We start from the raw sequence: 17,117 nt of genomic DNA, 5'->3' as shown, positions 1-17,117 counted from the left end.
GGCTGGTTTAACATTAGGAAAACCATTCACATAATTGACCACATCAACAAGCAAACTAGCAAGAACCACATGATTATCTCAATAGACGCAGAAAAAGCATTTGATAAAATACAACACCCATTCCTATTAAAAACACTAGAAAGCATAGGAATAGAAGGATCATTCCTAAAAATAATAAACAGTATATATCTAAAACCATCAGCTAATATCATCTGAAATGGGGATAAACTAGATGCATTCCCAATAAGATCAGGAGTGAAACAAGGAAACATTATCACCTCTACTATTTGACATTGTACTAGAAACACTAGCAGTAGCAATTAGAGAAGATAAAGGAATTGAAGGCATCAAAATAAGCAAGGAGGAGACCAAGTTATCACTCTTTGCAGATGACATGATGGTCTACTTAAAGAATCCTAGAGATTCAACCAAAAAGCTCATTGAAATAATCAACAACTTTAGCAAAGTTTCAGGATACAAAATAAACCCACATAAATCATCAGCTTTTCTATATATCTCCAACACAGCTCAGCAGCAAGAACTAGAAAGAGAAATCCCATTCAAAATCACCTTAGACAAAATAAAATACCTAGGAATCTACCTCCTGAGACAAACACAGAAACTATATGAACACAACTACAAAACACTCTCCACACAACTAAAACTAGACTTGAGCAATTGGAAAAACATTAACTGCTCATGGATAGAACGAACCAATATAATAAAAATGACCATCCTACCCAAACTTATTTATCTATTTAGTGCCATACCCATTGAACTACTAAAATACTTCTTCACTGATTTAGAAAAAACAATAACAAAGTTCATTTGGAAGAACAAAAGATCAAGGATATCCAGGGAAATAATGAAAAAAAAAAACACATATGATGGGGGCCTTGCAGTCCCTGACCTAAAACTATATTACAAAGCAGCAGTCATCAAAACAATTTGGTACTGGCTAAGAAACAGAAAGGAAGATCAGTGGAATAGACTGGGGGAAAGCGACCTCAGCAAGACAGTATACGATAAACCCAAAGATCCCAGCTTTTGGGACAAAAATCCACTATTCGATAAAAACTGCTGGGAAAATTGGAAGACAGTGTGGGAGAGACTAGGAATAGATCAACACCTCACACCCTACACCAAGATAAATTCAAAATGGCTGAGTGACTTAAACATAAAGAAGGAAACCATAAGTAAATTGGGTAAACACAGAATAGTATACATGTCAGACCTTTGGGAGGGGAAAGGCTTTTAAACCAAGCAAGACATAGAAAGAATCACAAAATGTAAAATAAATAATTTTGACTACATCAAACTAAAAAGCTTTTGTACAAACAAAACCAATGTAACTAAAATCAGAAGGGAAACAACAAATTGGGAAAAAATCTTCATAGAAACCTCTGACAAAGGTTTAATTACTCATATTTATAAAGAGCTAAATCAATTGTACAAAAAATCAAGCCATTCTCCAATTGATAAATGGGCAAGGGAAATGGATAGGCAGTTCTCTGATAAAGAAATCAAAACTATTAACAAGCACATGAAGAAGTGTTCTAAATCTCAATCAGAGAGATGCAAATCAAAACAACTCTGAGGTATCACCTCACACCTAGCAGATTGGCTAACATAACAGCAAAGGAAAGTAATGAATGCTGGAGGGGATGTGGAAAGTAGGGACTTTAATTCATTGCTGGTGGAGTTGTGAATTGATCCAACCATTCTGGAGGGCAATTTGGAACTATGCCCAAAGGGCAACAAAGGAATATCTATCCTTTGATCCAGCCATAGCACTGCTGGGTCTGTACCCCAAGGAGATAATGGACAAAAAGACTTGTACAAAAATATTCATAGCTGAGCTCTTTGTGGTGGCCAAAAACTGGAAAATGAGGGGATGCCCACCAATTGGGGAATGGCTGAGCAAATTGTGGTATATGTTGGTGATGGAATACTATTGTGCTAAAAGGAATAATAAAGTGGAGGAGTTCCATGGAGACTGGAACAACCTCCAGGAAGTGATGCAGAGCAAGAGGAGCAGAACCAGGAGAACATTGTACACAGAGACTTATATACTGTGGTATAATAGAAAGTAATGGACTTCTCCATTAGTGGAGGTATAATGTCCCTGAACAATTTGCAGGGATCTAGGAGAAAAAAAATACTATTCATAAGCAGAGGATAAACTATGGGAGTGGAAACACCGAGGAAAAGCAACTGCCTGAATACAGTGGTTGAGGGGACATGACAGAGGAGAGACTCTAAATGAACACTCAATGCAAATATTATCAATATGGCAATGGGTTCAAATCAAGAAAACATGTAATGCCCAGTGGATTTGCGCGTCGGCTATGGGGGGTGAGTGGGGGTAGGGGGGAGGAAAAGAAAATGATCTATGTCTTTAATGAATAATGCTTGGAAATGATCAAATAAAATATAACTTAAAAAAAAGAAGTGAGGTTGTCCTTTTCATCTTTGATACTATTAATTTGATTTTCTTCTTTAATTTTATTAAATTAACCAGTACTTAATCTCTTTTACTTATTTTTCCAAGTACCAGCTCTTAGTCTCATTTATTAGTTAAAAACTTCTTTTATTTTTAATATTATTAATTTTTCTTTAATTTTTAGGATTTCCAATTTATCTGGGCATTTTTAATTTGTTCTCTTTCTAGTTTTTTTTTTTTTAAGTTGCACTCCCAATTCATTGACCTCTCCCCTCTCTGATTTGTTGATATATGCACTCAGGGTTATAAATTTTCCTCTGAGTGCTGCTTTATCTGCATCCCATAAATTTTGATATATTGTTTCCTCATTGTCATTTACTTCAATGAAATTAGTAATTGTTTCTTTGATTTGTTCTTTGATCCATCAGTTTTGGAGGATTAGATTTAGTTTCTAACTAATTTTATATTTGTCTTTCCACAAACCCCTATTAAGTATTATTTTTATTGCATTATGGTCTGAAAAACTGTATTTATTATTTCTGCTTTCATACATTTTTTCAATGTTTTATGCTCTAGAACATGGTCAATTTTTGTTGAAAGAAGATATATTCCTTTTTACCCCTAATTTTTCTAACATTTCATTCACTTCCCTTACTTCTTTCTTATTTTTTAGTTCAATTTATCTGGCTTTCAGAGGGGAATGTTGAGGTCTCCTACTAGTATGGTTTTAGTATCTGTTTACACCTTAATATACTTTAGTTTCTCTGTTAGAAATATGAATGCTATACCATTTACTGCATATATATAGAGTACTGATATTTCTTCATTACTTATACTGCCTTTCATCAAGATGTCTTCCTTATTAATCAGATCTATTTTTGCTTTACCTTTATCTAAGATCATAATTGCTACCCTTGCCTTCTTTGTCTTAGTTGCAGCCCAGTAAATTATACTCTGTCCTCTTACCTTTACCCTGTGTGTAAAACCTAGAAGTTAAAAGAAATGGAGAATTAACTGCATTTGTAAATATTCAAATTAGTAGAACAGCTCATGTAGAGTTCTTAAATAATCCAATCAGAGAAAAACAAATTGACCTAGCTGTATTAAAGCTATCAGAGAAAAACAAAAATAAACTGCAGTGCAAATGAATTTTCAGATGATTTCTATTAGACTTTTAAAATACAGATCAATATCTACGTATCACTTGGTTTTCTCAAAAATTGAGGAGGAAAAAATAAACTGTTTATAAGACAAATATACCTCCAATGATTGAGCCAGGAACAATTAAAGCAAAAATACATGAAGGCTAGTAGAGTTAGCGAATATTAATTCCAAAATTATCTGTTAAATTCACATCAGTCATTCAAAGGTGGCTTTGCATTACAAAAAATAAGATAATTACGTAAAAACAGATGTGTTACACCAAATATTCCTATAGTTGTTGTTAAATGTTCATATCGGGTGTTGAAAACTTTTTGATAATGTATAACTCTAGAAACCTTCTCAGTAAATACAGAAGCAAAGTAGTAGATAATATTATAATAAATAATTTGAAACAAATAGAAACACATCAGTTAGGAAATGAATAAATGACTTTTGGTACATGAATGTGATGAGATATGACTATGCTTTAAGAAATAAGAGGAATAAAGAACAGAGAGGAGTATGGGAAGATTTTTATTAATTAATGAAAATTTAAGAAGTGAAACACTAAAAACAATGCACAGTGAAAGAAATGAGGAAAATTTCAGGTAGGGAGACTGGTGAAAAAGCTATTGAAGTAGTAAAGATCAGAAGCAATGAAGGCCTGAACTTGGTTGGGTACCTGAAGTAAAAATAAGAAACTGAGGATGGCACTGAAATTCTAAGCTATGGTGATTGAGAAGATGGTAATGCCAGGAATATTAATTAGGAAAATGAGGGAAAGGTGGTTTTGAGGGAAAAATTTTGACATGTTTGAGTCTCAGAGGCCTACAAGACATGCAATTTGATATACTGGCAGTAGGTGATCCTGGAGAGAGAAATCAGGGGAGACACTAGAACTATATATACAGATCTGGGAAACATTTTTATAAAAGTGATAATTGAACCAATGGGAGCTGATAAGATCACAAAGAGATAATTTAGAGGAGGAAGAGAAAAAGGTTCAAGACTGTATCTGAAGTCAGACTCCATGATTTGTATGTTTCTGTTTTACTGTGTATATGTGTATGCATGCATATATACATATGTGGTAGGGGAGGGAGCATATTAACCAAAATATCCATAGCAACATATTTATAGTAGTAAAAACATAAAACAAAATAATATCTATCACTTGAAGAATGAATCAACATGATTTGGTTCATAAATGTAATGGAATATCAGTGTGCCTTAAAAATTATGGAAATAAATATAGAAAAAGGGAGGAATTAAATGAACTGATGAAAAAGAAAGCAGTAAATTTCAGAAAACAATATGTAAATGATTATAACAATAAAAATGGGGGAAATGACAACAAGTTAAAATGAATCTTATGCATGCAAATTATAAGGACCTTGGTCCTATAGAGGAGCTCTTATAAACTCTATTCTTCTATTCTTTCCAGAAGTATTATTATACTATGGGTATACCAAAATGTTAGACTGGATTGATAGGCTTGTGGCTAGTTTTGTTGTGTTTTTTTTCTTGTTTGTTTTGTTTTTCTTCTTTGGCTTTGTTATAAGTATTGATGGTCTGGTATCGTGATGATGGAAAGATATATTGAGAAATGTAGTTTCTATAAAATACTAATAAAATCATAGATCAGGCATTTTGAAGGCAATATTGCACAGATCTAGTTGGTTGGGAGAAGCAGGATTATTCAATCAAACTCCAAAGATTAATAGGCAAATCTTTTAGTGTTTGGGCATTTCTGGACAGTTTCAAGTTAACTAGATGTGCCTTGGCAGTCATTGAGATTTGTGTGGGGCCCCTTGTGAAAATGTAGTTGCAAATAATGTAAAGCATGTTGCTTTGGCAAAATATGTAACTTCATGCAAAGTATTTTTTTATGTTCAACTTTAATTATTTAATTTTCTCATTTTAAAGGTTTTACATTGTTACTGATTGCAAATAAAATAATTCAGAATTCTTATTCAAAATACATAATTCTTAGTGATTATTTTGTCATTTTCTTTTTAAAATTTGTTTCCTTAATTCAATTGTACATGCAAATTTTAACATCAGATTGAAATTTGCCCAAACCTAAATGGTAGTTCTAGATACAACAGCTATGAAGACTGGTTCTTCATAAAGATGAAATTTACTTAGCCAGTGAATACATCCTGTGCTTCTAGAAGCAGAGGAAGAAGGTACTGAGAAAATGATAAATGCTCAATTCTCTGCTTTGCAAGGTTAAAAAATCCATCTTAGTCTCTTACTACTTCTAAATGGACTTCATTGTCCTCTTCAGTAAGATGAAGTGGTTGGACTGGTTGACTGATAAAGTTCCATCTACTTATTAATTTTTGAACATATGATTCTGTGATCCAGCCATACTTAGAAATCACTGGCTTTGGTTTTCACTTATTATATATGTTTATAATTCATAAAAGTATAATAAACAATACTGGTGTCCTCTTATTAGAAGCTATGAATTCCTCAAGACCATGGCTTAAAGAAAATTGATGAGACACAAAAAATCCTGACTTCAGATAAACTTTTATGTCACATTCTTTTTCTTATAAATATGTGGAAATTGACTAATGAAATTTAAAAGGCAAATGAGAGGTTTAGTATATATCATTGTAATGTAGGTTAGTTGGAAAACAATCAATCCCAGAATCAGGAAGCCTGATGTTCCTAGGTCTCTCATGTATGAGCTGGGATCCTGGAGAATTCTCAAATGTTTTGAAATGCAGTTTTCTCATTTATAAAATAAAATCATAATGCTCAAGTTACTTCATTCAGTCACTGAGAGGACATTGTTTAGTAAACTATGAAGTGCTTTATATATGTGAACTGCAGTTAAAATATTGGTGAAATATGAAAAAAATAATTGAAAAGAGGGTCCCCCAACATACATAGCATTTGGCCCAAGACTTGCCTTGGTTTCTTTGCAAATGTGGCACAATTACATGGAAAAATACAACTTGAATATCTTTGTACCACCATCCATTAATTAGATTAAATATATTGCTCCTTGAGACTGTTGAAATTTAAGTTATTCATTTTATAGTGTGAACTTTAGTTAAATTAAATGTCTTAATGGCTAAACTCCAAACTTAGTAGTCCATTTTTGAACAATGTAGCTTTATTCTATTTATTTAAGTTTGTCTAGACTACAGTGAATGTCATGATGGAAATCCAGCCCTAGAGATTAATCCTCTTCTATGATTCTTTCCATTTTGCTGCCAAATCCTCTGTGGCAGAAACCAACTTATTTCTAATGCTGGTAGGTTTAGAATGAAAAGACTGATAACAAAATACACACACACATCATAGTATTATAAGATCATAAGATGGAAAGGGATCTAACCACAAAGATCTTCTTCAACCCTTTCATTTGTAAATCAGGCAACTGAGTTCTAGAGCAATCCAAGTTTCAGCTTTAATTATGGTCACAGTTGTTGTTGAGTCATTCAGTCCTCTCTGACTCTTGATGACCTGATGGACCATATCAAGGAAATACTGTCCATCAGCTTTTGTTGCCAAAGATACTTGAATAGTTTGCCATTTCCTTTTCCAATGACTTAAGGCAGAGGTTAAGAGGTTTGCTCAAGGTCCAATAGTTAGTAAAGTACCTGTGTCAGATTTAAACTCGGGTCTTCCTGACCCCAGGCCCAGAGCTCTATCTATTGAGATATCTAGCTGCTTGTATTTATGAGTATAAGCAATGAGTGATGTCAGGTCCACAGTATCCTCTCACTGCTGTGTAAAATATGCATTTAGTATAGTAGATTTAGGGATGATATGAAAATAGTTTATTTTAGACATGCATATAAACATTGTGAGAAACAGGTCCTGACAAGATGGTGAACTCTTTTCATAAGCCTGTAAAATTGAGTTGTTTCATTTTTCTAGTTTAAGTACCTTTCCCCACATTCACTTTAGCAAGACATGACCAGGAATACATAATAGGTTAGTCCTTGAAAACATAATAGGTTAGTCCTTTAAGAAGATAATAGGTGAAGTTCCTTTTGCTTTGATTGGTTAAAACTCATGTGACTGACTGAAGTAATGAGGCATTGTAAATTGCATTCTGATCAGCTGGTTTTCATGATTAGATTATAAATCTCTAGTAATCAGTCATTGGTGATGGAAGGGAGGGAATGATTTGTGTTAGGGACTAGGATAAAAGGAATCCTGTGTGTTCCCATTCTTGGTACTTGCTTGCTAGTTGTAACACTGGCAACACTGGCTCATGAGTACCCATTTTCTGGAGGATAAAATAAAATAGCCTTTGCCACATTAATGTTGAGTGCAAGAATCTTTTGAATAGGTGGTCTTTCCTCTCAAATATGCACATGAACTTTTTCTTCAGTGTGATTTCTTCCTTCCTTGACATATTTATTTCAGAAAAAGGCAAACTCTTAAAAAAAACACTTTTTTTTCCTTTCCTTTGATGAACTTTTTTGACTAAAGTGTTAACCTCAAAAGGGTCAAATAATTTCATAGCTGGGAACACTCATCATTGTACTTTATCTGAAAATTCACTATTTTATAAATACCCAGCAATTTTAAAATGTGTTTGCATAATCTTCTAGGCAAAAGTTTCAGTTTTGAAAGTACTTGTGAGTGGAGAACATGTATGTTTATATGGGCAACTTTTGCATGCTTTGTACTTGCATGTAGATGAAAAGATCATGGATTTAAAAACTGGAAGTATTTAAGCAATTGACCACTTCAAATAGTCTTTTTGAAGATGACAAAAAAACACAAGGAGAAGGATAAAGAGACCTGAGCAAACTCAGCTAGCAAGGAGCAGACTTAAAACAATACTCTGACCCATATAAAATCATTTTCTCACTTTATCAGAATTTAAAACTTAGAAAGATGATCTAATACAGCTCTCTTTATAAGTATCCTTAATCCTGTCCTCTTCCTTCTTCTCTGGGAAATTGCCATCACTTATCTTCTCTATTTCTCTGTCTCATTGTCTCTAATTCTCTCTTTCCTTGTCTCTGTCTCTCTTTCTGTCTCTTTCTCTCTATGTCACACACACACACACACCTTCACTAGCCACTAGCTTCTTCTCTGATGCCTATAAATTGTCCTTTTCTTCCCCATCTAGTAAAACATCATGAACATCCATCCATGGCAATCTGTAAAAATTGTCTGACCTGTCACCACTAGATATCATCCTATATTTCAGTTCCACTTCTAAGTTAAATACTTCTTAAAAGCCATCTACACTTGATGATTATATTACTTCTGTTTTAACTTGATTTCTAAACCCTTCCAAATCTGTCTTCTGGTTTCATCATACATTTGAACCATTCTCTGCAAAGTTATCAGTGATAACTCAATTACAAATATAATGACCTTTTCTCAATCTTCATTTTTCACCTCTCTGAAGCCTTTGACTCTGTCAATCACCTTCTTCCTTTGATATTCTCTTCTCTTTAGGTTTTTTGTGAGGTGCTTCTTTGTGGTGCTCCTCCTAGGAATGATTACTATTCATTTCCCTTTGCCATACTTTATTTTAGGCCATGTGCAATAACTATCATTGTTTCCACAAAGGTCTGTGCAAATTCCTTTCTTCTCTTGTCTATATATTTCCCTTGTTTTTTATCTCCTCAGTTTCCACAGAATTAAATAAAAAGTAAGATGTTTTATGTATATTGATATAAGCTGAATGCATTGTGTGGACTTAAATTCATCTCCAAAACTCCAGGAATTATATTAGAAGGAAAAGAAAGGAAATAAATTATTTAACAAAATTAAGACCAAGTGACTAAGTTCTCCTTGCCTGTTTAAAAAGTCCACTCCCCTAAAGTCATAAGAGGAAGACAAGAGAGCAAGAGGTGGGGTTAAACCAAATTTTTATCCTCCCTATGTCAGCATGTAATGTGAGGAGAGTGGGGTACTGGGAATTGTAGTTTTTAGGGTAACAGATTCTAATTACACAATTGGAATACTACTGTGACATAAGAAATGACATATATGACAACAAGAAAATAGCATGGGAAGACTCACATGGGTTATTGCACCAAAGCCAAGAAAACTATGCACAATAACTATGGCAATAAAGTAGAAAGTAGAATAACTACAAAATAATCCAAAATTAATGTTGCAAAATTGTAAAGAAGAAATTACCAAAGAAGAGAAATCAAAGCACCTCACCTAATTCCTTTGAAATATTGGGAGACTGTATTTAATAACACATTTTTTCAATGTGTTTGGTGGTTTCCTGAGTTTTTTTTTTAATTGTTCCTCTTTTTAAAAAAGATTCTTTCATATAAGGAATATTTATCAGGGAAAGAGAAAAATCTAATTAGTATTAAAACCAAAGTAAAAAATATATTTAAAAAAAAGAGAAAGAGCAACCCCCAGCCTTTTGACCTCTGGACATGAGTGTGAAACCATAAAACTCTTAAAACCATAACTTAGAGGCCCCCAAAACTAATGATAACTTGGCTTGCATTAAGAAGGATATAACTTCCAAGAATAAAGAGTTATTAGTGCGTCTTTACCTCAGTCAGACCACATCTGGATAATATTCAATTCAAGGTGTGCCATACATTAGATGTAACATCAATATGCTAACAAATATTCTGCAAAGGAAAACCAGAGTGTTGCCTTCCAGGATGATATCTCCATAATAAAGTCCTTTGTTTGACATTTAAAGCTGTTCACAACCTGCTTCTTTCTTATATTCCTGTCCTCTGACACCTTGCTCCCCACCACTCACTCGAAAGCTTTGACATGTTGAATTTATGTGCTGTCCCCACATACAACATTTCATTTCCCCCTCTATTCCTTGGTACTGACTAATCCCACTCCCCCACCACAAAAGCTTTCCTTCCTTAAGTCTATCTCCTCAGGACTCTGACTTCCTTAGTAACTCATCTGAAACATCACTTTCTACAGAAGGACCTTCCTGGTCCCTGCAGAATCTGGAGCCTTCTTCACTGAGGATACCTTCCTTCTATTTAATATATATGTAATAATGTATATATTGTTCTCTGACTAGAATATAAACTTCTGGGAGGCAAGGATTGATTTTGCTTTTCTTTGTAGTGCTCACCATAGCACCTTTGAACATAGTAAGTGCCCAGCACATGCTTATTGATCTGTTGAATTATGCTATGTTTTACTGATTTAATACTATATATATTATATATATATATATAATATAATAAATACTAATTTACTAATTAATTATATGTATATATAAATATACATTACAATATACTTAATGACCTACACTATATGCACATGTATGTTACATATATGTGCACATGTGCACATGTGTACCTATGTATTGCAATATATATGTGTGTGTGCAATACTGATTTATTTCTCAATAGCTGTACTTTTTGATTCTATTATTTGAGTCCATTATTGTGCACTTATTGATACTTTCTTCCCCTCCTTTCAGCTCCTTTTGTGTGATCTATCTTCATGAGGTTATACGTTCCTTGAGAACAAAGATTTTCTTTTATATGTAACCCCAACACTTAGCAAAATGCCTGGCCCATAGTAAACATTTAATACTTTTTTTCATATTGTATTGGATATAGAATAAAGAAATGGATGAATGAATATGTGAATAAATGGGAAATAATTGATTAAGCATGTACTTTGTATTCTGCTAAGTATTTGGTAGAAAAATAAAAAAAGAGAAACAGATTTGCCCTCAAGAAGTTTATATTCCAATAAGGGAAGAAAACAATGGGTAAGGTGGGAAACTTTGCTTTGGAAAATCAGAAAGATGGCGAGTTAAAGTTTAGGGAAGTCTATTGACATTTGCTTTCCACAATTTATGATATTCTTTTTTTATTATTATATTTTATTTGATCATTTCCAAGCATTATTCGTTAAAGACATAGATCATTTTCTTTTCCTCCCCCTGACCCCCCATAGCCGACGCGTAAGTCCATTGGGCATTAGATGTTTTCTTGATTTGAACCCATTGCTTTGTTGATAGTATTTGCATTAGAGTGTTCATTTACAGTCTCTCCTCTGTCATGTCCCCTCAACCTCTGTATTCAGGCAGTTGCTTTTCCTCGGTGTTTCCACTCCCATAGTTTATCCTTTGCTTATGAATGGTGTTTTTTTCTCCTGGATCCCTGCAAGTTGTTCAGGGACATTACACCGCCACTAATGGAGAAGTCCATTACGTTCGATTATACCACAGTGTATTAGTCTCTGTGTACAATGTTCTCCTGGTTCTGCTCCTCTTGCTCTGCATCACTTCCTGGAGGTTGTTCCAGTCTCCATGGAACTCCTCCACTTTATTATTCCTTTTAGCACAATAGTATTCCATCACCAACATATACCACAGTTTGTTCAGCCATTCCCCAATTGATGGGCATCCCCTCGTTTTCCAGTTTTGGGCCACCACAAAGAGCTCAGCTATGAATAATTTTGTACAAGTCTTTGTGTCCATTATCTCTTTGGGGTACAGACCCAGCAGTGCTATGGCTGGGTCAAAGGGTAGATATTCTTTTGTCGCCCTTTGGGCATAGTTCCAAATTGCCCTCCAGAATGGTTGGATCAGTTCACAACTCCACCAGCAATGAATTAATGTCCCTACTTTGCCACATCCCCTCCAGCATTCATTACTTTCCTTTGCTGTTATGTTAGCCAATCTGCTAGGTGTGAGGTGATACCTCAGAGCTGTTTTGATTTGCATCTCTCTGATTATAAGAGATTTAGAACACTTCTTCATGTGCTTGTTAATAGTTTTGATTTCTTTATCTGAGAACTGCCTATCCATGTCCCTTGCCCATTTATCAATTGGAGAATGGCTTGATTTTTTGTACAATTGATTTAGCTCTTTATAAATATGAGTAATTAAACCTTTGTCAGAGGTTTCTATGAAGATTTTTTCCCAATTTGTTGTTTCCCTTCTGATTTTAGTTACATTGGTTTTGTTTGTACAAAAGCTTTTTAGTTTGATGTAGTCAAAATTATTTATTTTACATTTTGTGATTCTTTCTATGTCTTGCTTGGTTTTAAAGCCTTTCCCCTCCCAAAGGTCTGACATGTATACTATTCTGTGTTTACCCAATTTACTTATGGTTTCCTTCTTTATGTTTAAGTCACTCACCCATTTTGAATTTATCTTGGTGTAGGGTGTGAGGTGTTGATCTATTTCTAGTCTCTCCCACACTGTCTTCCAATTTTCCCAGCAGTTTTTATCGAATAGTGGATTTTTGTCCCAAAAGCTGGGATCTTTGGGTTTATCGTATACTGTATTGCTGAGGTCACTTTCCCCCAGTCTATTCCGCTGATCTTCCTTTCTGTTTCTTAGCCAGTACCAAATTGTTTTGATGACTGCTGCTTTGTAATATAGTTTTAGGTCAGGGACTGCAAGGCCCCCATCATATGTGTTTTTTTTCATTATTTCCCTGGATATCCTTGATCTTTTGTTCTTCCAAATGAACTTTGTTATGGTTTTTTCTAAATCAGTGAAGAAGTATTTTGGTAGTTCAATGGGTATGGCACTAAATAGATAAATAAGTTTGGGTAGGATGATCATTTTTATTATATTGGCTCGTCCTATCCATGAGCAGTTAATGTTATTCCATTTGCTCAAGTCTAGTTTTAGTTGTGTGGCTAGTGTTTTGTAGTTGTGTTTATATAGTTCGTGTGTTTGTCTTGGGAGGTAGATTCCTAGGTATTTTATTTTATCTAAGGTGTTTTGAATGGGATTTCTCTTTCTAGTTCTTGCTGCTGAGCTGTGTTGGAGATATATAGAAAAGCTGATGATTTATGTGGGTTTATTTTGTATCCTGCAACTTTGCTAAAGTTGTTGATTATTTCAATTAGCTTTTTGGTTGAATCTCTAGGATTCTTTAAGTAGACCATCATGTCATCCGCAAAGAGTGATAACTTGGTCTCCTCCTTGCCTCTTTTGATGCCTTCATCTCCTTTATCTTCTCTAATTGCTACTGCTAGTGTTTCTAGTACAATGTCAAATAGTAGAGGTGATAATGGGCATCCTTGTTTCACTCCTGATCTTATTGGGAATGCATCTAGTTTATCCCCATTGCAGATGATATTAGCTGTTGGTTTTAGATATATACTGTTTATTATTTTTAGGAATGACCCTTCTATTCCTATGCTTTCTAGTGTTTTTAATAGGAATGGGTGTTGTATTTTATCAAAGGCTTTTTCTGCATCTATTGAGATAATCATGTGGTTCTTGCTAGTTTGCTTGTTGATGTGGTCAATTATGTGGATGGTTTTCCTAATGTTGAACCAGCCCCGCATCCCTGGTATGAATCCTACTTGATCATGGTGAATGATCCTTCTGATCACTTGCTGGAGTCTTTTTGCTAGTATCCTATTTAAGATTTTTGCATCTATATTCATTAGGTAGATTGGCCTATAGTTTTCTTTCTCTGTTTTTGACCTGCCTGGTTTTGGAATCAGTACCATGTTTGTGTCGTAAAAGGAGTTTGGTAGAACTCCCTCTTTGTTTATTATGTCAAATAGTTTGTATAGTATTGGGATTAACTGTTTTCTGAATGTTTGATAGAATTCACAGGTGAATCCATCAGGCCCTGGGGATTTTTTCTTAGGAAGTTCTTTGATGGCTTGATGGATTTCAATTTCTGATATGGGATTATTTAAGAATTCTATTTCCTCTTCTGTTAGTCTAGGCAGTTTGTATTTTTGTATATATTCATCCATTTCTCCTAAATTGGTGTATTTATTGCCATATAATTGGGCAAAGTAATTTCTAATGATTGCCTTAATTTCATCTTCATCGGAGGTGCTGTCCCCCTTTTCATCTTTAATGCTGTGAATTTGCTTTTCTTCCTTCCTTTTTTTAATTAGATTGACCAATACTTTGTCTATTTTATTTGTTTTTTCAAAGTACCAGCTTCTTGTCTTATTTATTAAATCAATAGTTCTATGACTTTCGATTTTGTTAATTTCTCCCTTAATTTTTAGGATTTCTAGTTTGGTTTTCTGCTGGGGGATTTTAATTTGATCGCTTTCGAGTTTTTTCATTTGCATTTCCAATTGATTGATCTCTGCTCTCCCTTGTTTATTAATATAAGCATTCAGGGATATGAATTTACCTCTGATTACTGCTTTGGCTGCATCCCAAAAGGTTTGAAAGGATGTTTCGCCATTGTCATTTTCCTCGATGAAATTATTAATTGTTTCTATGATTTCTTCTTTAACTAAACGGTTTTGGAGTATCATATTGTTTAATTTCCAATTGGTTTTAGATTTGGTTTTCCATGTACCATTACTAATCATTATTTTTATTGCCTTGTGATCTGAGAAGGCTGCATTCATTATTTCTGCTTTTTTGCATTTGTGTGCTATGTTTCTGTGACCTAATGTATGGTCAATTTTTGTGAATGTGCCATGTGGTGCTGAGAAGAAGGTGTATTCCTTTTTATCCCTATTTATTTTTCTCCATATGTCTATTAATTCTAATTTTTCTAAGATTTCATTCACTTCTTTTACCTCTTTCTTATTTATTTTTTGATTTGATTTATCTAAATTTGATAATGGTTGGTTTAAGTCTCCCACTAATATGGTTTTACTGTCTATTTCTTCCTTCAATTCTCCTAGTTTCTCCATTAGAAATTAGCTATATTATTTGGTGCATACATGTTGATTAGTGATATTTCCTCATTGTCTATAGTCCCTTTTAACAAAATATAATTACCTTCCCTATCCCTTTTGATCAGGTCTATTTTTGCATTGGCTTTATCAGATATCATGATTACCACTCTTGCCTTCTTTCTATCAGTTGAGGCCCAGAAGGTCTTACTCCATCCTTTAATTCTGACCTTGTGGGTGTCAACCCGCCTCATGTGTGTTTCTTGTAGACAACATATGGTAGGGTTTTGGATTCTAATCCATTCTGCTATTTGTCTACGTTTTATGGGTGAGTTCATCCCATTCACATTCAAAGTTATGATTGTCATTTGTGGACTCCCTGGCATTTTGATAGCCTTCCCTAATTCTAACCTTTTCTTCTTTGGCTCTACCTTTTAGTCCAGTGATTTACTTTGAATCAGTCCCCCTTGTCCCCTCCCTTGATGTTTCCCTTTTTAGTCCCTCCCTTTTTGTTCCCTCCCCCTCCCCCCTCTCTTTCCCTCCCTTTTTGTTCTCCCTCTCCCCCTCCCCCCTTGGTTTTCCCTTCTCCCTACCCTTGTTGGGTAAGATAGAATTCAAGATCCCAATGGATCTGGATGTTTTTCCCTCTCAGAGTTGATTTCCCTGAGATTGAGGTTTAAGTAAAAAAAAAAAAACTTTCTTCCTCTCCTTCTTATAGGAGTTTTCTTCCCCTCCCCTTCCCATGTGAATCTTTGTGTGAGAACGATTATTCTATTTGGTCTTTCTTTACCCCCTATTTATACATTACATTTTCCCCACATATTAGTATACATAGATTGATATAAATGTAGTCCTTATAGAAGAGAGGTTGAGTAAAAGAAGAAAATAACATTTTTCCCCTTTCCTTAATATTTACCTTTTCAGGTATTCCTTGCTCTTTGATTTTCGGTATCAAACTTTCCACAGAGCTCTGGTCTTTTCTTTGCAAAAAGTTGGAAGTCTTCTATTTTGTTGAATGCCCATACTTTCCCTTGGAAGTATATAGTCAGTTTTGCTGGGTAGCTGATTCTTGGTTGGAGACCCAGCTCTCTTGCCTTTCTGAAGATCATGTTCCATGCCTTACGATCATTCAGAGTAGAACTTGCAAGGTCTTGTGTGACCCTGATTGGTATTCCTTTATATCTAAATTGTCTTTTTCTGGCTTCCTGTAGGATTTTTTCTTTTGTTTGATAGCTTTGGAATTTGGCAATTACATTCCTGGGAGTTGTCTTTTGGGGGTTTAGTGTAGAAGGTGTTCTGTGAGCTCTGTCAGTGGCTGTATTTCCCCCTTGTTCTAGAATCTCTGGGCAATTTTCTTTGATTATATCTTGTATCACCATGTCCAGTTTGGTGTTTATTTCTGGCTTTTCTGGGAGTCCAATTATTCTTAAATTATCTCTTCTCCCTCTATTTTCCAGATCTATCATCTTGTCAGTGAGATATTTTATGTTCTCTTCTAATTTCTTGGTATTTTGGCTTTGCTTTATTAATTCTTGCTCTTTTACACGATTGTTGTCTTCCAGCTGCCTGATTCTGGCCTTTAAAGCCTGGTTTTCCTTTTCAGTTTCATCATACAGGTTTTGTAGATGCGTGAATTTCTTTTGCATTATTTCCAACTTTTCCTCCCAGAAGGCTTCCATCTTTTTGGTCATTTCTGATTCAAATTCTTCATGTGTTTGTGGAGAGTTTCCATTTCCTTTGGAAGGTTTTGGAGCATTTTCTTGTGCATCATCTTCTATCTCCTCTGTATTTTGTATTTTGGTTCCATAGAATGTGTCCAAAGTCGCCCCTTTCTTCTTATTTTTCTTGGGATTTGGGGGCTTCTGTGCTTCTGTGGAGTTTGCAATCTCTGAATGTGGAGGATTAGCTTTTCTTATCTCTGTCTGGTGTTCAGAGGCTTTAGTCCTGGGCAGATTGT

This window comes from Monodelphis domestica, chromosome 3, assembly GCF_027887165.1.
Source record: "Monodelphis domestica isolate mMonDom1 chromosome 3, mMonDom1.pri, whole genome shotgun sequence".
Lineage (NCBI taxonomy): Eukaryota > Metazoa > Chordata > Mammalia > Didelphimorphia > Didelphidae > Monodelphis > Monodelphis domestica.
Note: the sequence above shows the minus strand (reverse complement) of the source record.